The sequence below is a fragment of the Neovison vison genome, chromosome 13, assembly GCF_020171115.1.
Source record: "Neovison vison isolate M4711 chromosome 13, ASM_NN_V1, whole genome shotgun sequence".
NCBI lineage: Eukaryota > Metazoa > Chordata > Mammalia > Carnivora > Mustelidae > Neogale > Neogale vison.
Window position 1 is genome coordinate 54,649,030 of NC_058103.1, and position 25,324 is coordinate 54,674,353.

Below are 25,324 nucleotides of genomic sequence, written 5' to 3' on the forward strand. Positions count from 1 at the left end.
TACTGTCTCCCTAGCTACGAAGGAGTGTGGGTCCCACCTTTTGGGTGCCAATGCTGACCAAGTGATAGGCTAGTTCAAATATCTACTAGGGTAAATTATAATTCAATTGGTCACTTATGTGTGACCTAGCATGACTGTGCAGCTTTCTCTGTGTGTTACAATTTCATCGGCCACCTGTGTGTGGCCAGGTCCAACCACATGGTCTTTGCCCTTAAAAGTTAGTCTGTGAAGCAGAGAGAGGTTATCCTCTCTATAAGAGGCACGGCCCCGAACGTTCGGTTTGATTCGTGATGCTTGGCGCAAAATAAAGCTTTGCTTGACCTTCGCTTTGTATCAGTCTCACTCCTTTAATCACGGACCCATTATTGCAGGACCTTTCAGAAACATGCTTTCTTCTGGAACTGTAATTCAGCAAACACTCAAGAAAGCTATTGCTTGTGCTCAGTATTTGACATTCAGTGAATAAAAAGTGGCTTTTCATTTTTTTTTTTCTTTTTAAGTGTTATACCAGTTCTCATGTTCAGTGTGGGGTGGGGGAATTAAGGTTTTGTCTATTTGCTTGTTTTTGAGAAAATCATTAGCCACAACTTCTGTCCTCTGAGAGTCAGATTACTTAAACTTCAGTCAAATCTCTCTGATGACAACACTGACTGAAATCTACCCATTGTGGAGATATGCTCTTCCTTGAGAAAGGACAAGGACATCAAATTGTTTTCTGGTTTTACTCAACTTTTTTTCCAAGTCTCAGCACACAAGGCATGTGTTCTTACAATGTAGCTCACATAGCACAGGTCTTCCCCAACTATACCAATTATTATACTTTCTGATTTCACACTTCTTAAAATATTTTTCTTTTTCACTCTTTCAATTATTTTTACTCTTCTTTAGGCTACAGTTTGGCAAGGGAAATGCCTCTGCCTTGGGGCCATTCAGCAGGACTTTACAGTTGGTATACTAAACAAAGACCTCCCACCCCCCCATCTAGGAATAGGTGTTTTGATAGGGTCCACAGTCTACTCTTTTCTAAACCATTTGCCTGTCAACTTCTACCCAGATCCAGTGTGGTTTTGCATTTAATTATCAGAGTCTTTTAAAAATTCTTGTATGTACTAATGGGCCCCTAGATTAGTTGTTCCTCATCATATCTCTCTAAGATCTATCCTGTCAAAGATAAGTATTTTTAAAAAAATGTTTAATTAGCTGAATGGCTTAATTATATTAGCTCCTAATAAACGGTGTTTCTCCCACTCAGGAGTAATATTTTAGCTTTATGTCTGTCGTCTTGGGTCAGGAAGTAATTGATGTAGCGGTGAAAAGAAAAACAAAAACAAATTTGGAGCTCCTGAGTTTATTATTTTAGTTCTACCACTTTCCAACTGTGTGACCCTGGGAAAGGTATTTAACATCTCTGATTTTTAGATTCCTAATATGTTAAATGGGACTATTAATAGTAGCTATCCCATAGACTTGCCATGGGAATTAAAGAAGATAAAATATGTAAAGAGCCTCAGATAGTGCTTAGTATATAAAAATGCTATTTAGGTTATCATTACTATTTTTAGTAACAGAAACAATCCTATAAAATTCATTGCTTAACTAACTGCAAGGTATTATTTATTGCATCTTTCATTAGATTATTCAAATTTCTTAAAGGAGAAGAAATTTCTTTCTGGTTTCTGTTCTAGGAACAGGGTTGTTTCTGCTAAGAAAGGGGTTGTTAAAAATTGATCATTTTTGTACTGCTTTGTATTGCTACTTGAGTATTCAAAACTGAAACCAAACCTATAGTCCCTTTTGTAGAAAATTAATGCTTTACAGAATATAATTTATATACTAATTTACATAAGCCCTTCTTATATTTACCGTTAGATTGTACTTTGTTATCTCAGATTTAGAAAATTGATGCTTTATGTCAAGTAATCAGTTAACAGAATATGAGAAAAGATAGTGACCCTAATTTTCTATGTAATTTTAATGATGTCTCTTAAATGCCAGTATAGTTTTCAGTTTTTTTCAATTAGTAGAAAAAAATCTGTCAAGTGGGAAAATATGAGAATATTTTGCATAATATGCTACTGCACATTATTTCTTTATATTTGTATTATTTATTCTTAGGGAGCATTATCATATGGTAAATAAGAATACAATTATTATAGTTATATTTACATGCTGTCATCAGGTGCTTACTGTTATGTCTTTACATATAAGGAACCATATATTTTGTGGAAGATGCCTTTTATAAACATTATCAATATGAAGTGGGTTATATTATGAAAGTCAAAATTTTTCTTTGAAAGTAAAACTCAAGAACAAAAATGCCAAACAAATAAAAACTCCTTACTATTCTAAAATCACCGTGAAATTTTAGTATTTGATTAAAAATTCCTCTAATATCAGAGACATCAATGGCTTCTGGAGCTGTAGTTAAAACTATCATTATGTGAAGACTAGACTAATTGCTATTTTCCTTCTTACTAAACAATTGCTTGAACTTCTTTAAACAATTTCCAATTGGCAATAATTTAAAAATATATTCTTAACATTCTGATTTAATCACAACATGGGAAACATCTAATGTTTCATCTTCTGATTTTAAAATTTCATTTTAATTGGGATAGAAAATTTAGCTTCTAAAATAATTCTTGAGTTTTTCTACTCAGGAGAGTTAGTGTTCAGTATTATTTTCCCTCTTTGCACAATCTTCTTAAGGTCAAATACCTGTTGTACAATCAAATTTTAAAATAATTTCTGGAGATTAGCAAGTGTTAAAGTAAATTTACTGAATGAAGATCTTAGAATCCTATTAGAGTAGGTGTTTTAGCAAGTAAGTGTTATAAACTTTATTCTTTCCTCCATTCTCTTATAAAAAAATCTCATACTAATACCATAGATAATAGTAAAAAGTGTCCTTTTATTGATCTAAGTAATTAGATCCCAAGAAAAACTACCTGAGGGAACAGCTTTGTGAGTCATTTTAATTTTCCACATAGATCTTTTTAGAAAAAAGTAAGGTCCCTAAAATTTTTGCATAGATAATCTCTGTGGTGTTGTGTTTTCTTGTATCTTCAGAAGACATACTTAACCAAAAGAACAGGCAAAAGAAGAGGAAGAAAAAGAAAACATTTGTGCTGCCAATCCCCTTTGACAAACTACAGGATAAAAGAGTGGAAGGTCCCTTCACTAATTTAACTTGAATAGATTGGTTACACTATGAAAGGATTTCAATCTCAGACGAATTGGAGACTATGAAATGGAGCTTCTCCTTCATGAGCCTTCAAAAGAATGGAACCTAAGAACTGCGAGACTAATTTACATTAAATGCCTGATTTGCAAAAGATGGAGACTTGCCCCCTGATCAATGAACATTGATGAAGAATCTCTCCCCATCTTCAAGCCAATGAATTTCATGCTTAGACTCTGGCTGGATGGACTTGCCCCTCTCTATACTCCTTGCCCATAAATACAGCCCGATCCAAACCATCAATGAGCTTGCCTGTAGCTTGCTACGGCATGCATTTCCCAAACTGCTGTTCCTCTGCTATTCCTGAAAAGACGTAATTTCTGGTCATTTAAGTTTGCCTCAGTTTACCTCCTTATGTTCAGGGTTGGCAACATGGTCATGTTATATCACTTCCTCAATGTTACAAAGCTAGTTATCAGTAGGAATTTATAAGAATGCTATGGTCTCTACCAGTTGCTTCCTCTTACACAGATGATGACATTTGTCTTGCAAGTAGTGGGAACAAATATACCAGTTCACCAAGTTAATGAACTTCCTTAAAAATTGAGTTTTTTACTTTTGATGGTGATGAATTAGTGACAGACCTTAAGAAGCCAAAAGGCTGAATCAGGCTTAAATTCTAACATAATTACAGTGATGAGAAGGACACTTGGAAAAAGGGAGCAATAAAGAGGTTGTTCTCATGGTACAGGCCAAAATGTGAGAGCTTTCCCAATGATAGAGTGATAGTCTGAAGTGGAAAGATGAGGTAAACATTGGGGAGATAAAAATGACAGTTTTGGGATTGAATCTGAGGGAAGAGGAAGACGTTGAGAATAATACCTCTAGCTTCTATCAGAAGTGAAGAACTAAGGAGTGAAAGACTGCCTTCACATTTCTCTCAGCTTTGTTAAACTTTATGAAGGCTCTTTCTGCCTCTAGGCCCCTGATTTCTGCCCATCCCCCATGCTGAACCACAGAGGTCCTCTCTTTCTTGGATCATTTACTTAGAAAACTTGTACTTGCAGATATTTTTCTGTGCCCCTTTGAGATATAAATCATTTTAAGAGCCTCGTGCCAGTTTCCTAACCCAAGGCTGTGATTCTCACAGACCTGAAAATCTGCTCTTTGAAATGTAATCATCAAGGAAAATGTCATCCCTATCCTTTAGTCACTGTGGGAAGACTGTCATCTATCTCCAGTTTGCAAAACCACCTCTTATGACAATGATATTTGGGATTGCCGTAATTAAGTACCACAAACTGCATGGCTTAAAATAAGAGAAATTTGTGGTCTCAACTGGTCTAGAGGTTAGAAGTCCAATACATGGTATTCTCAGGACTCTGTGAAACTGGCAATCCTAATGTTCCTTGGCTTATAGATGCATCACTTTAATCAGTTCCTCCATCTGCACATGGCCATTTTCTCCCTGTGTATTTTCACACCATCTTCCCTCTAATAAGTGTCTGGTTCTAAATTCCCCTCTCCTCATAAGGAGGAGCTGTCTTGGGCTAGGGGATCACTCTATTCCAGTATGAGGTCTTTTTAACTAATTTGATATGGAACAACTCTACTTTCAAATCAAAGTCGCATTCTGAGGTACTGGGTGTTATGACCTCAAGATATCTTTGGGGGGACAGAATTCAACCCTTAATAGAGGGTAAAGGATGATACCATGTTTTCAAATTCATAGCTCATAATTAAGTTTTCAAGGTACTTATACCTAATAACCTTCTGTTTATCTTAGCTACTTTAAAACTTGATGGAATTTGAATCAATCCAACAAATTGGGAAACACAAATACCAAGTCCTTTTATCATAAAGATCTCTCAAATATTTTTGAGAAAGCATATATTATTATGTAATTTTTACTTTGGTGATGGGTTTGATGTTTAGTAACTGTTAAAAATGATATAAAAGATATACTTGTAAAAATATAACATCCCTGAAATGTAATTCAGAAACTACCACTTGGTGGCAAGATAATGCTGCTGTTAATGTTCCTAACAGTGACCTAAATACTTGCTCTTTTGAATTATGCATCCTTGATAAATCTGAAATAGGCTTGTAAAGGGAGTCAGGCTAAATCATAGGTACTCTTTTTTTTTTTTTTTTTTTAAGAAAATAATTTGCATAATGAAAGTGACTCTGGTAAAATACACATGTAAAATCCAATTCAAATAATGAGTTAATTTGATTGACTACCGTTAAAAAGATATCTAAAATGAATGAGAAAATAATTACTCTATGGATATATTTCACGTCTGAATGTTTTTCTAAAATTCTAGCCCAAGGTGTGGGTGTCATGAAATATTTTTCAATTTTAACCCATTTGGTTGAATATAACTATTCAAACCAGTAGTTATATTTATCTCTCAGTGGAACTTTAGAACGTCACCCTGTATTATTGAACTGCTGCCACTTTTTACAAAATTAATGAAGTTTCTGGCAGAATAAATGAATTCCTTACTCACCTTATCAGTGGTGTGGTCTCACAGTGTTATACTTAGAAAATGTACAGGATTTGTTTAATGAGCCCATGTTCTTTCTAAAAGGAACATAGAAGGAACATAACTGTTAGAACTGTAGAAATACATTTGTGTGTATATTATTTGATCATAAAGAATATGAAAGATTTAATGATATTCTTGAGCAAAGGTGGTTGCATATAAATTAGTTGTTTTGTTGTCAATTGATTTTTTTAACACTTAGTTTTTTAATAAATAATTATTCTAGGGAATATTTGAAGGCAAGGAGTAGCCTCTTACTGGCATGGAAGAAATAAGGGTTTGAACTATTCTATTTTGGTATTATTTTTGAGGCAATGTATTATAGAAGTTAGGTAAGATTTGGCCTCAGAACATTTGTCTTGAGTCCCACTTATATCATCTGTTAACTATGCAACCTGAGCAAATTACTTGCTTTCATTTCACCTCAGTTTCATCACTTGTAAAATGGGGGGGGGGGGAATAATAGTACCAGCTTCATAGTGTTGATGTAAATATTAAGTAGAATTATCCATTGTAGGTGCTTATCATAGTATCTCTTATATTGCAAACATAAAATATTATTTTTCTTGTTATTTTTCCTAACCATCCATGAGCACACATTTCTCAAAGATGAAGAGTATCTTAGAAAGATCTCAGGAAAGATGATGCTACCAAATTTCCTTTACCCAAGCCATTTCATAGCTTACTAACAATTTTCAAGTAGGCAAAGATTATGGGGTCTTTGGGTTGCTGACAGAAGATCAATTTCTCTTCCTCTCTTTGGCTTGTGGTGCTTTGTTTTGGCTGGCAACTAGAATTCAAAGAATGCCTGGAGGTGTTGCATTTTCTGGGAAAATGCTAGAGCTCTGTAGTGTTAATGCTGACTATAGCTCCACAATGAGCTTTTGAACTTCTGTGCCATTCCCTTTAATGAATATTGCCAGGGGCTTCCAACTTTTAAACTTTTATTCTCCTTTTTTTCCCCACATTTCTTAATCTCTGAACATATTGCCAAAAATGATAGAGATACCACAATGCCACTCAGAGTGCTGAAATAGTCTAGTCTATGGTGATTGTCATTGGGAAAGGGGTGATGCTATATCTAAGCAACAGACTCAGAATGTATTTACCGACAATGTGTTAGACAAGTGCTCCTTTTTAATTTTAAGTTTGGTTATTTGTTAGTATAACAATGTAATTTACCATAAACAATATGGGAATACATAAGTAAAGCACTTTTGGAAATTAAGTTTAAATTCTAAGAAATATTTTTTACAGAAATATACAGCATCTCAGGACTTCAAGCTTGTTTTTGCATATTTATAGGTGGCTTTTGATGTTTGTGAAATAAATAAGTTCTTTTAAAAATTTGTTCTGGCAGAATCACCTTCTATCACAAACAATTAGTATCACCATAGCTCTTTGATTTGAGGGAATCAAAGAGCACTAGAATATCAACACACAGCACAGTAGACAGAGATATGAAAATGAGTCAGAGACTATTAAGGGGGATAAGAATAGTATTTTTTTTCTCTTAACCTTTTCTACTCAAAATTCAAAGAAATAGAAAACAAACAAACGAACCCCCCCCCAAAAAAAACCAAGAAAGAAATAAGCAAAAAACATGATCATGCTTAGCTCTTTACTGTTGTAGTCAAAAATAGGCTACACATTTATAGCTACATACCAAAAAAGCCTGGCCAGTTCAGTGACAATTCTGGAAATAATAAGATATAAGATAGTGGTGGGGACAGAAAGGATTAAAAATTCTTAAAAGTTTAAATTTAATACTTATTTATTGGATGTTGGTGTACATTCCTGTATAGTAGAGAAAAACGCTTCCAACAAGTTATGGCTCACCCCGTTATAGGCTCAGTTCATCAAACATCATAGTACTCTTCTCACTATTTTTCTTTTTCTTTTTTTTTTTTAATGTTTCAAGTTTTTATTTAAATCCTAGTTAGTTAACATATAGTATAATATTAGTTACTGTCAAGTATAAAATTCAGTGATTTATTCTTCCTGCCTATTTCTAAAGTCAGTCACAGAAGGGCAAATGCTAGATGACTCTGCTTACTTGAGATGTATTAAATAGCCAAACTTACAGAAATAGAAAAGAAAGCTAATTGCCGGAGGCCAGGGAGAGAGGAAAATGGAGAGCTGCTGTTCAATGGCTATAGTTTCTGTTACATAAGATGCATAAATTCTAGTTATCTGCTGCATAATATCGTGCCTATAGTTAACCACAATACTACAGTGCACACTTAAAAATGTGTTAAGAAAAAAAATTGTTAAGTGCGTACATCTTATGTTGTGTTCTTAGATTTTTAATGATTCATTTTATTTACTTTTATAGAAGAGTTTCTGAAATTTACTCTCCTCCACCCCCCACAATGTAAACAACTTGGGATTTATTTGTATTTCCCACCTTTCTCAGTTGCACATAGTGAGTTTCAGTATGTTTGTTGATAACTGATATGAGCTTCCTAACACTGTTCCTTTAGAATTTTCAAATATTGTATTTATGGCATACGGAGTTGCTGTAAATAGACACTCCAAGGTGTACAACATATATATGCTGTGGATACAGAGAGTGAAGCACTGGCCGGCCTCTACTGCAAGGCCTATTAGGGTAGAAGTAATTAGACATGTCTCAGAGTTGTATTCTCACCATGCATGTGCAAAAACTCAATTAAGCTTCTTAACTTGAATGTCAACAGGAAAAAAAGTGGTTGTATTTAACTAAATCTTAAAATTATATAAGAATGATGAATAAACTATATGATCAATTTACTAATTTCTTACTACATCATTTCTTTAGTGACTGACATTCCTCTGCCCTTTATCTATTTCTAAAATTGTAAAGTCTTAAAAAAAATGGGATAAAGAATCTGAAGGTTTTCTTCCTGAGCATAACTGAACAAAAGGAGGTAAGATTATCACGGGTTCAATGTGCCATGTGTGTGTCTTATGATAGAGATCACCTCCCGGGATACACAGTGCGCACAGTACGAGCATCCCTCAAAACTAGACATGCAGAGACAGAGGAGTCTGCAGAATCAGAAGGTGTAATTGGTTCTCATAAACATAGAGAAATCCTTTCAAGAAGACCCTCTTATAGAAAGATACTGAATGAACTTCCCTCTGATGTGCCTGGTGTTCCCAAGATTGAAGAAGAAAAATCAGAGAAAGAAGGAATGCTACCTAACATCGCTACATGGCAGTACCGACTAGCATATATCAGACTAGCACAGGGCAATACAGTATGTATGCTGCAATTCACTATGTTACAGTGCTAGCTTTAAGTCTTCTCTAGATACATTGAAGCAACTTGGGTTTGGCATTCAATTGTTCCATTTAAAAATGCATCGTAATATCTAAACTGTGTGTATCATAGAATGAAAAGTACATGTTAAAGAAATGAGAGATTTAGGGGCGCCTGGGTAGCTCAGTGGGTTAAAGCCTCTGCCTTCGGCTCAGGTCATGATCCCAGCCGGGGTCCTAGGATCGAGCCCCACGTCGGGCTCTCTGCTCAGCGGGGACCCTGCTTCCTCCTCTCTCTGCCTGCTTCCCTGCCAACTTGTGATCCCTGTCTATCAAATAAATAAATGAAATCTTGAAAAAAAAAGAAGTGAGAAATTTGTACTGAGACCTGTCATATACTTTTGAAAAGTTAAAGTATTTTTACTGAATTTGGGGTAAAAATAAAGGGAGGGTTTGCCTATTTATATGTTTATATTCACGTCTGATAAAAATTTAAAACTTACTGTTTTTTGTTATCTTTATAAGATACATGCAAACATAAGATATAAATGTCTGTATTTCATTCTTGTTGGCTTTTGTTACCAACAATTACATATTATGCTTACTAATCTAAAAGAGGTACATAATGTTTCCTAAATTGTTTTAAATGTAATTATGTTTTCACTAGTCTTTGTTAATTTGTGCTGCAGCTTTTTCTAGAAGAGAATGGAAAAATGATTTATTTTTTTAAAAGTACAGCAATTGGACAGATCATTTTATTTGAAATTTTAAACATCAAAAGCTATAAATAAACAGATACGTTCACATTAAAAAAACACAAAACAAACAAACAAACAAAAACTAGATATGGAATAAATGGAAGAATAGTAGGGAATTTAGAGATGATTTAGATCATGGGGTGAGGGTGAAAGTAAAGATGAGAGATTTCAGTCTTATTAGAGATAAAAACATAGTAAGAAAAAAAAAAAAACCTTAAAAATACTCAGGCTGTTATATTTCTTCACTGAATATCTACTCTTTTTTCTAAACTAGACAAAATTGATACATGCATTGCTTATCTAAATTTGGGTAATATTCTCCTTTGAATGATCATAAAAAAAAAACAAAAACAAACAAGAGATTTGACAGGAGCTATATCATTTCTTTCAAATATAGTTATCCTGGATTTTCACATCTTAATCTGTATAAATCTATATGTAATAAGCTTAATGGTAATAAATCATCAAGATATGGGATTCTTCTCACAATTTAGGATCTTTTAATAGAGACTTTAACAATTGCTAGAAGGCACTAGAAATTAAGTGGTGTTGAGGACACAAGGATTAGTGGGAGTAATAAATCAAGAAAAAATCTTTGCCAAATAGTTTTTTTTTAATCTCAATAGATACAAACTAAGTAGTTTATAAATTACATTCTAGCAAATTAGAGTACCTTGAAAAATATGATACTGATTCACAAATTCTATAAAAATTTCTATTTCCATACCTAAAGACAACAACTTCACTAGCAAAAATTTTCAAAGACAATTCAATAAATTCATGTTTGTTGTATAAAAAACAGATCCTTCTTCAAATTTCACCTCCCTGGGGTAAAACGAGGGTGAAGACAGGTAGATGCTCTGATATAATTGTTCTTCAGCAGACCAGACTATTTCTGTCTATGAATTTGATGGGCTAGCACACATCTTGGGCTTTGGCCTAGATGCACAAATTGTTCTAGGGCTAACTGAACTACCTGAGGGAACACTGGGGGGAACTAAAGATAGGAACCTCATCTCTTCTCTTCTTTGATCAGAGAAACATGTACATCATGGTTTACCTGTCAAGTAGCTATAACCCCTAACCCGGGGTGCGCAATCCCAGGACCCTGAGATCATGACCCAAGCTAAAGGCAGATGCTTAACCGACTGAGTCACCAGGTGCCCAATATATGCACATTTATATGCACTTATGCATACAATCTTTCCTCAGTTAATGTGCTTTCACCTCTATTGACTATTTTACTAACAAAGGATAAAAAAAACCTCTCCTTAAAAATGTCTACTTTAATCATCTTTATTAATCACAACTATGTACACTAGAAAATAGTAGTACTTATATGTGGAAGATATTATTTAGTCTCCAGAAAACATATGTTTCTTGTTGGAATTACAGAACCCTTGCACAGCCTCTGAGTCTCCTGTGTGTGCCAGCATGCCCAGCACAATGCATAATGCATAATGCTCTACCTACCAGGTAAATAACTGCTTAAATGAGTGAAAGAGAATTGAATTAATATAATTTTAACTGTGAAATATACATACATAAAACAGCAGGAGGGTCAAATTAACCACAACAAAATCAACATTAATAACAGCAGGTAAAAATTCTTGAATTCCTAGTATATGTATAGTATTTTACATGTAATTTTTTAGATATTTCTAGTAGTTTAAAAAAGTCAGTATTATCACTCCCATTTTACACATAGAGAATCTGATGTTGACTGAGTTAAAATGTTCAGGATCACTGAACGAATAGAAGAACTCTTTCTATGACTTCATACCTACTCCTCAACTCTGGAACCCTCATAGATAAGTGACCTGGATTTTCCTTGGAACTTTCATCAGTGGAGATTTTCCTTTCTGACTTATGTAATAAGCGCTTAGGTGCCTTCAATACTCTTCCTTTTCCATTCTCCTTGATCTCATCTGCTTAGCACAGAAGAAAAAGAGAAATTCAAACTTCTCTTAATTTTCCCTCCCTCTACTTCTTATATGACTTTCCCAAAAGATACTAGTGATAAACTGTTCTATCTTAATGATATATTAATAAGCCTCTAAAGAGAAATGAAATATTATAAAGAAATACTGTTATAAATCTTTAAATCCATTAAACCTTTTTAGAAAATATGTTCAAAAATGTGATAAAATTTCCAACTAGACCTTCATCTCTTTCTTCTAGCATCAACATCTATACAAAATTAAAAAGGCATTCATTTTTAATTTTTTCTTTTTTTAAAAGATTATTTTAGAGAGAGAGAGAGAGAGGAGAGGGGCAGAGGGAGAGAATCTTCAAGCAGACCCTCTGCTGAGTGCTGACTGAGCCCAGTGTGGAGGTTGGATCTCACAACCCATGAGGTCATGATTTGAGCTGAAACCAAGAGTCAAAGTCTTACTCAAGTGAGCCACCCAGGTGCCCCCAATTTTTTTTTTCTTTTATTCATTTAGTTATGTTGTCTTGCATTATTGTTGCTCTTAATCTGTTTTAAAAGACTCTATTTATTTTTTTGACAGAGACAGAGATCACAAGTAGGCAGAGAGGCAGGCAGAGAGAGGGGAAGCAGGTTCCTCACTGAATAGAGAGCTCAATGCTCTCTGGGGTTCAATCTCAGGACCCTGAGACCACAACCTGAACGGAAGGCAGAGGCTTAATCCACTGAGCCACCCAGGCATCCCTGCTTTTAATCTTTATTACAAAAGCAAAATATTTCAGTCACTCTAGAAATTAAATAGATATTTGAGGGCTTTCCTTAGAATCTTTTTATGGAGAACAACAGTACACTAACCTATTTCCTGAGCAATGGAAAAAATAAGAGTGTTAAATGTGAATATTAAAATTTTCATACATACATAATCATCACATCAAGGTGATAACATACCTGCCATATCTCCAGACACATCAAATTGTATACATTAAAAGGTTCAGTTTTTAAAAATTATTTTACATCTATTGTAATAAGGTTGTTAAGGTAACATTTTCAAAACATAGAACATATATTCAAATAAGGGGGACATGAAAATTCTGTCCTAAAGAACAAAAACAAATTAAAAAGCATGAGAGAAAATAAAGAAAAGCTACAAGCAGGCCTTTCTACTATGTTCTCAAAAGAAAACAAATTAGTGTTAAAACTTGAACATTAGCTAAAGGATATACTCACTAACTGCACCATAAATTTTTAGGGAGATTTTATTTATGTTTAAAAGATTTAGTAGTTGATAGCATGAAGGCTTTTATTTCCCATATTATGGCAGACTAGTTTATTTAGACAAACCATCCTGCTAAAAACAAATAAAAATGCTCAAAGCAAAGTTAAGTTGTTTCTCTCTGGAGAAATAAAACTTCATCCTAAGACTCAAAGTAGTCCAATATTTTTTTTTTCCCAAGGAAAAACTGAAGCTCAGAATAAAAAATAACAAAGCACCACAAGAGAAAAAAAAATTAGTGTTTGAAAACAGACAGTAAACATAGATCTACCAAGTTGTATGTATCAGAATTATCACACACACACACACACACACACACACACACATACAATAAGCAATTTGGCTTCCTTTGTTCAAATATTTTTTAAAAGTCTTCAAAATGTCTACCAAAAGACACTAAACACAGTGACCTGGATGATTTGGAGGGTAAAAAATGAATAGAAATTGAATAAATTAAATGTTGAGTAATCTAAAATAAAAATTCAGTGAAGGAGTTTACAAGCTAATTAAATGTAGCTACAGATACTACAACAACAATAAAAAAAAACAAACTAGAAAATAGGGAAGCAAAGTGATCTAGAATACAGCAGATAGTAAACACTGGAAATATTTCAGAGTAGTTTGGTAAGATGATGAGTAGGATAAGAAAGCCTAGTTAGGAAAAACAATATGAGGGGTGTGAAGTGGCGGGGGGGTGGGAGGTTGGGGTACCAGGTGGTGGGTATTATAGAGGGCACAGCTTGCATGGAGCGCTGGGTGTGGTGAAAAAATAATGAATACTGTTTTTCTGAAAATAAATAAATTTGAAAAAAAAAAAAAAAAAAAAAAGAAAGCCTAGTTAGTTAAAGTGAAAGGAGGGCAGCAAGAATAGGTCACAGGCAATACTGAAGAGTTAATGGATGAGAACTTTCCAGAATTTAAGAACAAAAAGCACAGATGAAAGAAGTCCAATGAATCCCAAGCCAGATAAATAAAAGAAATATACATTTAAGCATGACTTGGTGAAACTGAACAAAGAAAAATTCAAAGAGAAAATCTTAAAAGCAAACTTCCTTCAAAGGAGTGATAGTAAGACTGATAGATCACTTCCTAATAGCAACAATGAAAGCCAGGGTAATGAGGAAGAAATGTTTTTACCTAGAAATCTATACTCCCAAACATATTTTCAGAGATTCACAGAACTTGCCCTTAGTAAAGGTAGTTTGAAAGGATATCCTTCAAGTAGAAGGAAAGTGATCTCAGAAGAAACACCTGTGACCTAAGAATTGGAGCAAAACGGAATGGGTGACTCTAAAAATAAATCTCAGCAAATGCCAAGTGTATTAAACAATGGTAAGTATGTGTGCAGTTAAAAAGTTGAAATAGAATTCTAATGTGAAGAATATTTTTAAAAAATCAGTGAACAGTACAGTAAATGGGGGAGAGGAGCAAGATGGCAAAGGAGTAGGAGACTGAAATATCATCAGGCCCCAGGAGTTTATCTAGATAGTTATCAAACCATTCTGAATACCTACAAACTCAATAAGACAAGAAGAGAAGTAGAGCAGCAATTCTAGGAACAGAAAAGCTACCACTTTCTGGAAGGTAGGATGTGTGGAGAAATGAATCTGAAATGATGGGAAGATAGACTGCAGGAGGAGGAGCTGGCTCCCAGCAAGTGAGGGAGCAGCAGAGCAAAAAATTAAAACTTTAAGAAGTCTGGTCCACCAAGGGATGTCAACCAGAAGCTAAGGGGGATGTGGAGCCGTGGTGGGGACTGTATGGTCTCAGGAAACTTGGGGTTACAAAAAGACTGGGGATGCATGAGTGTGACAGAGCTCCCAGGTATTGGAGCAAGGAGCCAGCTACAGAGAGGAACCAAGGAGTGGGCTTTCAGCTTGGGATTACCTTATACTGTGATCCAAGGCAGAGTCGGGCCAATGCTCTTGAGCAGGGACCCCACAAATAGCAGATCTGGAGAGACGCCCATCTTCCTCCTCTGGGAAGAGCTTCTGTAATGCTCTATTGGGTTTAAAGATTTCTGGGCCATACACCAGAGATTGAAATGCTCAATCACAGGCTGGGTTAGCTGAGTGCAGCCAGAGATCAGGGAGATCAGAGGAATTGACTGCTTTTCTCAGGAGTGCATTGAGGATTTGGGCCCTGAACTCTCATTTCCCATGGGTCCAGAGATTGGGAGGCCATCATTTTCATTCCCGTCCTCCAAAGCTGAATGGAAGGTGTTCAAGGAACAAAAACTACTGAGAGCAAACCCAAGCAGATTGTTTAGCCTGGCCACTGGCAAGGGCAGTGCAATTCTGCCTCGGACAAAGACATTTGAGAATCATTGCAACAGGCCCCTTCCCCAGAAGACCAGCAAGAACATCCAACCAAGACCAAGTTCACTGGTCAAACAGAACTTCAGAACTCCAGAGCCAGGGTAAAGCAACATAAAGAATTCATGGCATTTTCCCTATGATTCTTTAGTCTTTCAAAGTTAAATTTTTAATTTTATTTTTTTCATATTCTATTTTTTAATTTTTCCTCTTTCCTATTTTAATGTTTTTTAAGTATTTTATCTTATCAATTCCTTTTTTAAAATTCTGTTTAATTTTCACTGTTATAGTCAATTTTATCCCTTCATTGTATTTAACCCTATTTTTATATACATATATGTTTTTTTTTCTTTAAAATTTTGGAATACAATTTCTTCTAATAGATCAAAATATACTCTAAATCTTGTACATATTGTTGTTCTAGTCTCCAGTCTGATCACATTCTTTCCTCTTTTTTCTTTTTTCTACCAACTTCTTATCAATTCCTTTTTTAGAATCTTTTCAAATTTTCATCTTTACAGTCATAGTCCATCCCTTCATGATGTTTACCCTTATTTTTGTATATATACATGTTTTTCTTTCTTTAAGATTTTTGGAGGTAGTTTCTTCTAACAGAGCAAAATACACCCAAAATCAAGTGTGTGACTCTGTTCTGTTCACCAGTCTAACATATATATAGATAGATAGATATAGAGATAGATATATGTTTATATATATATATATATATATATGTACACACACATATATTTATATTTATTTTTCCCTCCCATTCTTCTCCCCCCAGTATTGGATCTCTCCTGATTTAGTTAGCATATATAAAAAGGTAGCAATGCTTTTAATATATGCTACCCTTTTAGTATTACTACCCTTTTAGTATTTTGTTCTCGCATTCATCTATTCTTACCTTGATAAAATGACAAGGCACTAAAAACTCACCACAAAAAAAAAAAAAAAAAAAGGACAAGAGACAGTACCAAAGGCCAGGGACCTAATCAATACAGATATTATTAAGATCTCAGAACTAGAGTTCAGAATGACAACTATCAAGGTGCTAGCTGGGCCTGAAAAAATCATGGAAGATATTAGAGAATCACTTTCTGGAGAAATACAATCCTTTTCTGGAGAAATAAAAGAACTAAAATCTAATCAAGCTGAAATCAAAACAGCTATTAATGAGGTGCAATTTAAAATGGAGGCTCTTACTAGTAGGATAAATGAGGCAGAAGAGACAGTTAGTGATATAAAAGACCATATCATGGAGAATAAAGAAGCTGAGCAAAAGAGAGACAAACAACTACTGGACCACAAGGGGAGAATTTGAGAGATAGGTGATGTTGTAAGATGAAACAATATTAGAATAATTGGGACCCCAGAAGAAGTAAGAGAGAGAGGGGCAGAACTTATATTGGAGCAAATTACAGTAGAAAATTTCCCTAATATGCCAAAGGAAACAAGCATCAAAATCCAGAAGGCACAGAGAACCTCCAACAAAAATCAATAAAAATCAATAAAAATAGGTCTACATCATGTAATAGTAAAATGTACATGTCTTAGTGACAAAGAGAAAATCCTGAAAACAGCTCAAGACAAGAGGTGTTACATAAAATGGTAGAAACATTAGATGGAAGCAGAATTATCCACAGAGACCAGGCAGGCCAGAAAAGACTGGCCTAATATATTCAGAGCACTAAATGAGATAAATATGTGGCCAAAAATATTATATCTTGCTAGGCTATCATTGAAAATAGAAGGATAGATAAAAAACTTCCAGGACAAACAAAAACTTTAAAAATTTGCAAACACCAAACCAGCCTTACAGGAAATATTGAAAAGGGTCCTCTAAGCAAAGAGAGAGATTAAAAGTAGTAGACTAGAAAGGAACAGAGACAGTAAACAGTAACAATCAATGTGCAGGCAATACAATGGCACTAAATTCACATCGTTCAATAGTTGCCCTGAATGTAAATGGGCTAAATGCCCCAATCAAAAGACACAGGGTATCACAATGGATAAAATAGGAAAACCCACTGATATTCTGTCTACAAGAAACTCATTTTAGACCCAAAGACACCTCCAGATTTAAAGTAAGGGGGCAGAAAAAAAATTTACCATGCTAATGGACATCAAAAGAAACCTGGGGTGGCAATCCTTATATCAGATCAATTAGATTTTAAGCCAAAGAGTGTAATAAGAGATGAAGAATCTCTTCATAGTTAAAGGGTCTGTCCAACAAGAAGATCTAACTATTTTCAATATCTCTGCCTCTAACATGGGAGCAGCCAATTATACAAACCAGTTAATAACAAAATCAAATAAACACATTAACAATAATACAATAATTGGAGGGGACAATAACACTCACCTCATGGAAATGGACAGATCAAATAAGCAAAACATCAAAAAGGAAGTAAAGGCTTTAAATGAAACACTGACCAGATGGACATCACAGATATATTTAAAACATTCCAGCCCAAAACAACAGAATACACATTCTCCTCTAATTCCCCTGGAATATTTCTTCAGAATAGATCACATCCTGGGTCACAAATCAGTCTCAACCAGTAGCAAAAGACTGGGATCATTCCCTGCATATTTTCAGACCACAGTGCTCTGAAGCTAGACCTCAATCACAAAAGGAAAGTTGGAAAGAACTCAAATACATGGAGGCTAAAGAGCATCCTACTAAAGAATGAAGGTCAACCAGGAAAGAAAAGAAGAATTGAAAAAAAATCATGTAAACAAATGAAAATGAAAACACAACTGTTCGAAATCTGTGGGGCACAACAAAGGCATTTCTAAGAGGAAAGTATATAGCAATACAAGACTTCCTCAAGAAATAATAAAGGTCTCAAATACACAATGTAATCCTATACCTATAGTATCTGGAGAAAGAACAACAAAGAAAGCCTATACCCAGCAGGAGAAGAGAAATAATAAAGATCAGAGCAGAAATTAATGAAGTAGAAACCAAAAGAACAGTAGAACATATCAATGAAACTAGGAGCTGGTTCCTTGAAATAATTAATAAGATTGATAAACCCCTGGCCAGACTTATCCAAAAGAAAGTTAAGAAAGTTTCCAAGTTAAGAAAACCATGAGTAAAAGAGGAGAGAGTGTAACCAATTCCAAAGAAATACAATTATAAGAACCTATTCTGAGCAACTATATGCCAGCAAATTTGACAATCTGAAAGAAATGAATGCATTCCTAGAGACATATAAACTACCAAAATTGAACCATGAAGAAATAGAAAACCTGAACAGACCTATAACCAGTGAGGAGATTTAAGCAGTCAACAAAAATCTCCCAGCAAATAAGAGCCCAGGGCAGGATGGCTTCCCAGGAGAATTCTACCAAACATTTAAAGAAGAATTACTAGCTATTCTCCTGAAACTCTTCCAAAAAACAGAAATGGAAGGAAAACTTCTAAACTCATTTTGTGAGGCCAGAATTACCTAGACCCCCAAAGCAGACAAAAACACATAAAAAAGGAGAATTATAGATGAACGCTGATGCAAAAATTTTCACCAAAATAGGATCCAACAGTACATGAAAAGGATTATTCACCACGACCAAGTGGGATTTATTCCTGGGCTGCAAGTTTGGTTCAATATCCACAAATAAATAATTGTGATATAATACATTAATAAAAGAAAGAAGAAGAACCATACAATACTCTCATTAGATGCTGAAAAAAAAAATTTGACAAAGTACAGCATCCTTTTTTGATTGAAACTCTTCACAGTGTAGGGATAGAGGGTACATAGCTCAATATCATCAAAGTCATCTGTGAAAACCCACAGTCAATATCATTCTAAATGGAGAAGAAACTGAGAGCTTTCCCCCTAAGGTCAGGAACACAGCAGGGATGTCCACTATCACCACTGCTATTCAACATAGTACTAGAAATCCTAGCCTCAGCAATCAGAAAACAAAAAGAAATTAAAAACATCTGAATTGGCAAAGATGTCAAACCCAGATGATATGATATTTGGAAAATCCAAAAGATTCCAGTTCAAAACTGCTAGGACTTATACAGGAATTCAGTAAAGTGTCAGAATACAAAATCAATGCTCAGAAATCAGTTGCATTTCTATACACCAACAGCAAGACAGAAGTAACAGAATTTAAGGAGTCAATCCCATTTACAATTACAATTACCCCAAACCATAAGATACCTAGGAATAATCCTCCCCAAAGAAGCAAAGAATCTTTATTCAGAAAACTATAAAGTACTCATGAAAGAAATTGAGGAAAAAACAAAGAAATGGGAAAAACGTTCCATGCTCAGGGATTGAAAGAACAGATATTGTGAAAATGCTTATGCTACCTCAAGCAATCTACACATTAAATGCAATCCCTATCAAAATACCATGAACTTTTTTCAAATAAATGGAACAAATAATCCTAAAATTTACATGGAATTGGAAAGATCACAAATAGCCAGAGGAATATTGAAAAAGAAAACCAAAGATGGTGACATCACAATTCCAGACTTCAAGCTCTATTACAAAGCTGTAATAATCAAGACAGTATGGTACTGGCACAAAAAGGGACACATAGATCCATGGAACAGAACAGAGAGTCCAGAAATGGACCCTCAACTCTATGGTTAACTAATCTTTGACAAAGCAGGAAAGAATGTCCAATGGAAAAAAGACATTCTCTTCAACAAATGGTGTTGGGAAATTTGGATATCTACATGCCGAAGAGTGAAACTGGATCATTTCTTTACACTGCACACAAAAATAGATTCAAAATGGATGCAAGACCTCAATGTGAGAGAGGAATCCATCAAAATCCTTTTTTTTTTTTAGTTTATTTATTTTCAGCATAACAGTATTCATTATTTTTTTTACCATACCCAGTGCTCCATGCAATCCGTGCCCTCTATAATACCCACCACCTGGTACCCCAACCTCCCACCCCCCGCCATTTCAAATCCCTCAGATTGTTTTTCAGAGTCCATAGTATCTCATGATTCACCTCCCCTTCCAATTTCCCCCAACTCCCTTCTCCTCTCTAACTCCCCATGTCCTCCATGCTATTTGTTATGCTCCACAAATAAGTGAAACCATATGATAATTGACTCTCTCTGCTTGACTTATTTCACTAAGCATAATCTCTTCCAGTCCCGTCCATGTTGCTACAAAAGTTGGGTATTCATCCTTTCTGATGGAGGCATAATACTTCATAGTGTATATTGACCATATCTTCCTTATCCATTCGTCCGTTGAAGGGCATCTTGGTTCTTTCCACAGTTTGGCAACCATGGCCATTGCTGCTATAAACATTGGGGTACAGATGGCCCTTCTTTTCACTACATCTGTATCTTTGGAGTAAATACCCAGGAGTGCAATGGCAGGGTCATAAGGAAGTTCTATTTTTAATTTCTTGAGGAATCTCCACACTGTTCTCCAAAGAGGCTGCACCAACTTGCATTCCCACCAACAGTGGAAGCGGGTTCCCCTTTCTCCACATGCCCTCCAACACATCAAAATCCTTGAAGAGAACACAGGCAGCAACCTCTTTGACCTCAGCTACAGCAACTTATTCCTAGAAACATCACCAAAGGCAAGGGGAGGAAGGGCAAAATGAACTATTGGGACTTCATCAAGATCAAAAGCTTTTGCACAGCAAAGGAAACAGAGTCAACAAAACTGAAAGACTACTGACAGAATGGGAGAAGATATTTGCAAATGTCATATCAGATAAAGGGCTAAGATCCAAAATCTATAAAGAACTTCTCAAATGCAACATCCAAAGCACAAATAATCCAGGCAAGAAATAGGCAGAAAACATGAACAGACATTTCTGCAAACATTTCTGCAAAGAAGATATCCAGATGGCCAACAGACACATGAAAAAGTGTTCCACATCACTGGGCCTCAGGGAAATACAAATCAAAACCACAGTGAGATACCACCTCACATCAGTCAGAATGGCTAAAATTAACAAGTCAGGAAATGACAGATATTAGAGAGGATGTGAAGAAAGGGGAATCCTCCTACACTGTTGGTGGGCATACAAGCTGGTGCAGTCATTCTGGGAAACAGTATGGAGGTTCCTCAAAAAGTTGAAAATAGAGCTACCCTATGAGCCAGCAGTCACACTACTGGGTATTTACATTACATTTACAAATGTAGTGATCCAAAGGGGAATGTGCACCCGAATTTTTATAGCAGCAATGTCCACAATAGCCAAACTATGAAAGAAACCTGCTGTCCATCAAAAGATGAATGCATAAAGAAGATGTGGTATAAATATGCAATGGTATACTATGCAGCCATCAAAAGAAATGCAATCTTTCCAAGAGGGTATATTGTTGAGTGAAATAAGTCAATCACAGAATGAAAATTATTATATGATCTCTCTGTTATGAGGTATTTGAGAGGCAGAGCAGTGGGTTGTATGTGGTAGGGATAGAAAAATGAAACAAGATGGGATCTGGAGGGTGGCAAACTATAAGAGACTCTTAATTTCAGGAAACAAATAGGGCTGCTGGAGGAGGAGGGTGTGAGGGATAGGGTGGCTGAGTTATGGACATTGGGGAGACTATGTGCTATGGTGAGTGCTATGAAATGTGTAAGCCTGATGATTCATGGACCAATACCCCTGGGGCAAAATTTACCATTATATGTTAATTAAAAAAAAAAAGAGTACAGTAAGTGGTATTAAAGTTTTCTTTTTGTAACAGAAATAATGGACTCAAAGTATTGCCATTTATTAGGTTTTAATGAATTATGTAGTACATATGTAGTCATCTTCATATAGTTAATATTGTAATGTGCAAATGCATTTTCTATTTTTTCAAATTATACTACATGCCTTCTTGGGGCACCTAGGTGGCTGTCGGTTAAGCATCTGCCTTCAGCAGGGTCCTGTGTTGGGTTCCTTGCTCAGCAGGGAGCTTGATTCTCCTTCTCCTTCTACCCTTCCCTCCTTCACCCTTTCTCTCTCCCTCTCTTGTCTCTCAAATAAGTAAATAATTAAAATCTTCAAAAATAAATAAATAAATAAATAAAGAATCCCTTCTTTCCTCCCTCCCACACAAATATTGCTAATAAGTGCCAAAGAACATAAACTGTTTCTAAATTCAAGTAGCTAAATTCTCTTATATAGGAATATTAAATTCTCTATAGTAAATATATAGAAGAAATGTTTCATTGTTTGTATGCCATATATTTTCTTCAAAATAAAATTTTATGCATAGCATAAGAGGTACTTTTATATAATGATTAGACATTCTAAAATGTGATGTGTAATTGTAGTTTTTACTTTCCTACTATTGTTAGTGAGAAATTATGGGTAAGCCTATATGCAGTTATAAACAAAGTCTTAGAAGTATATTCATGCATAAAAATTTTTCAGAATATTTGAAAGGAATATTTTTCTCTAATATTTTAATAATAGCTTTTAAATGTAGTACTTATTCATTTCTTCATTTTATCATAATGCTAAAACAATGAATTTGCTCACAATGGCCTATATCATTATAAATTAATGTTGGATTTACCATATTCAGTTAATAAAAATACAAAGGGGAAAATATTTCTTGTTAAAATTAAAGCTGGTAATAGTTTCTGCCTTCTAATGTTGGTTCATAATTCATATTCATAGAAAAAAGAATTTTGCTGTTGCTTTCTTCCTCTTATAGTTATTTGTGGAATAGGAAAAAAAATGGGTGAGATCCTGAATAGATGACTATCCTCTAGGGGAAAAGGTGTATGAGTTTTGGCTATTCTCAGGGACGCTAAGGACTCCTGTAGGACAGAGTTCCTGCAAAAGCCAACAGATTTAGCCTACAGAGAGACTGAGAAGTGCTCGACAGGAAAATCAAGTGGTTTAGCTTCAGTATTTCAATTACCTTTAAACTGCTATCCTACCCGTGAAACAGAAGGAGTGAAGTAGAGCCAACTAAGTATTTACTTTAAAGTCCAGCTGGCATTAAATTTCTGTTCACACTACTTTTTTTTTTTACTAAGTAATATTAAGCATATGATTTAATTTAACTGGCCCTCAGCTTTTCTATCTGTAAAAGTCATATTTACTATATCATACATTCTTATAGAAATACTAATAAAATAATGTATGTTGAAAAGTGTGTAACAAATTTAGTGTTTGATAGACATTAATTTGCCCCCCCTTGCCTGGGTGCTAATAGAGTTAAAATTTAAATTCTATATGAACTTGAATGATTGCCTCAGTAAGTCAAGACTGTGAGTCACTTGGCAGGCTCTGCTCCAACCTATGCAGTCTCTTACCACACGTCCCTCTGGATTTCACTGATGCCCATAAACTTGGTATGCATAGTTGGCACAGTAACTAATACATATTAATTAATAATTTATTAAGTGACAGCTCTTTGTTCAGCATTACTCTGTGTTACACGAAGAATGCAAAATAAGCACAATCATCATTGTCTATCCTTCAAGGTGCTCAGATATAAACTGCAGAGTCTCAGGAAATATTTTAATAATAGAACAAATTGGAATCTGGTTATAAAAGTAGTGATATCTTCTGTTTCATAGTTCTACCACTTGGCTGGACTTATTAAACTGAAAAATTTGAACTTGTGAACATATAAAAGTTTGAAAAAAGACCTAACATTTGTTCATTTTGTCAGTCATATACATCTTTCCAGAATATTTTCTCAGATAATCTTTTCAAAAACAATTGTATAAAGTCTAGTTTTTAATGAGCTCTTCCACTGATTTCTAATATGTACAGATGAATAAATTCTTTGCAAAAAAAAGGACGACACTATTGAGATTAATGAAGGTAGTTACTCATTAGGATAGGTTTTGCTCTTCTGTTAGTCATTGTTCAATTTTACAGAGCGCACTATCAAAAGCAAAACAAGTTAGTTTCTGGATAAGTCTGGCAGATAGAAATTAATCATAAACAATTTTTTTTCTCAATATGAAATAAAACATTATTTTAATAATACGCTGAGTATTATATGGAAACATAATATTCTAATATTATTTTTTAGATTATTTATAATTTATGACTACAAACTTAATCTAATACTGTATTTCCCTAAAGAATTTTAGAAATACACTTTCATAAAAATAATATTAATGTGATCTTAGTTCTACTTAAAAATGTTACATATATATTAACTCTCAGATATAATGTATGATCCTGTCAAGAAAGAACTTAGAGGTTTCAAGGAAGGACAGACACATGAAATAATGGAAGCATTTTCAAGTTATAGGAGTATTAAAGAAGTGAGAGATATTTTTATGTAGGGAATGAAGGAATTGCAGAACAGTATTACTGAAAGCAGAACAGCAGAGGTAATTACTGTTCTGGGTTTTGAAATATAGCAGCGGTTTACTAGGACTTCGCTGGTGTTGGAATGTGCTAGACACATGGCACTATATATACAAAGACATGGATAAATTAAATACCATGGCATGTATTGGGAAATAAAATGTTATATAATTTTGGAGCAGTAGGTGTAAATGGACATATAAATGAAAAGAACATAGAATAGGTGATGTAAAGAGGAATTTGATCATAAAAGGCCTTGTATATTTCCATCTAATACTAAGGAATTCTATCTTAATTTGTTAAATCAATGGTTCTCATATTTCTAAGTGCATAATATCTTGAACTTCCTATTAAAAATGTAGATTCCTGAGAGCTCTGCTACCACCAGCTTTTCTTCCCATTTGATTTATTTTGTTTGATGGAGGATCCAGAGTTTGCATTTTTACGGTTTGCACTGGGATACAGTTTTAAGCACTGAAAACTTCTTGACAGCTGCTATGTGGGGAAATGGTATGATCACATTTCTAGCTTTTAGGTATAATTTGAGAACACTGAGACCAGGCAGGACTAGTTAGGAAGTTATTGGAAAAGTACAGGTGAGCGATGACGAAGTTTTGCAATATAATAGTGATTTATGTCAAAAGCAGTAATGCAGTGTATTTGGAAATGACAATCAGTTTAATAAATGATTATCAGTAAGTAAAAAGATCTCTTATTTCTTACATACAGAAAATTTCTATCTCACATCAAATACAAAAATTCCAGTTGTATAGAAAATCTAAATATGATAGAACAA

At 34.6% G+C, this 25,324-nt stretch overlaps 1 pseudogene; it reads left to right on the forward strand.

Annotated features, from left to right (window-relative positions):
- The first annotated feature begins 8,666 nt into the window (after positions 1-8,666).
- LOC122894500 lies at positions 8,667-9,025 on the forward strand (annotated as a pseudogene).
- Positions 9,026-25,324: the final 16,299 nt, after the last annotated feature.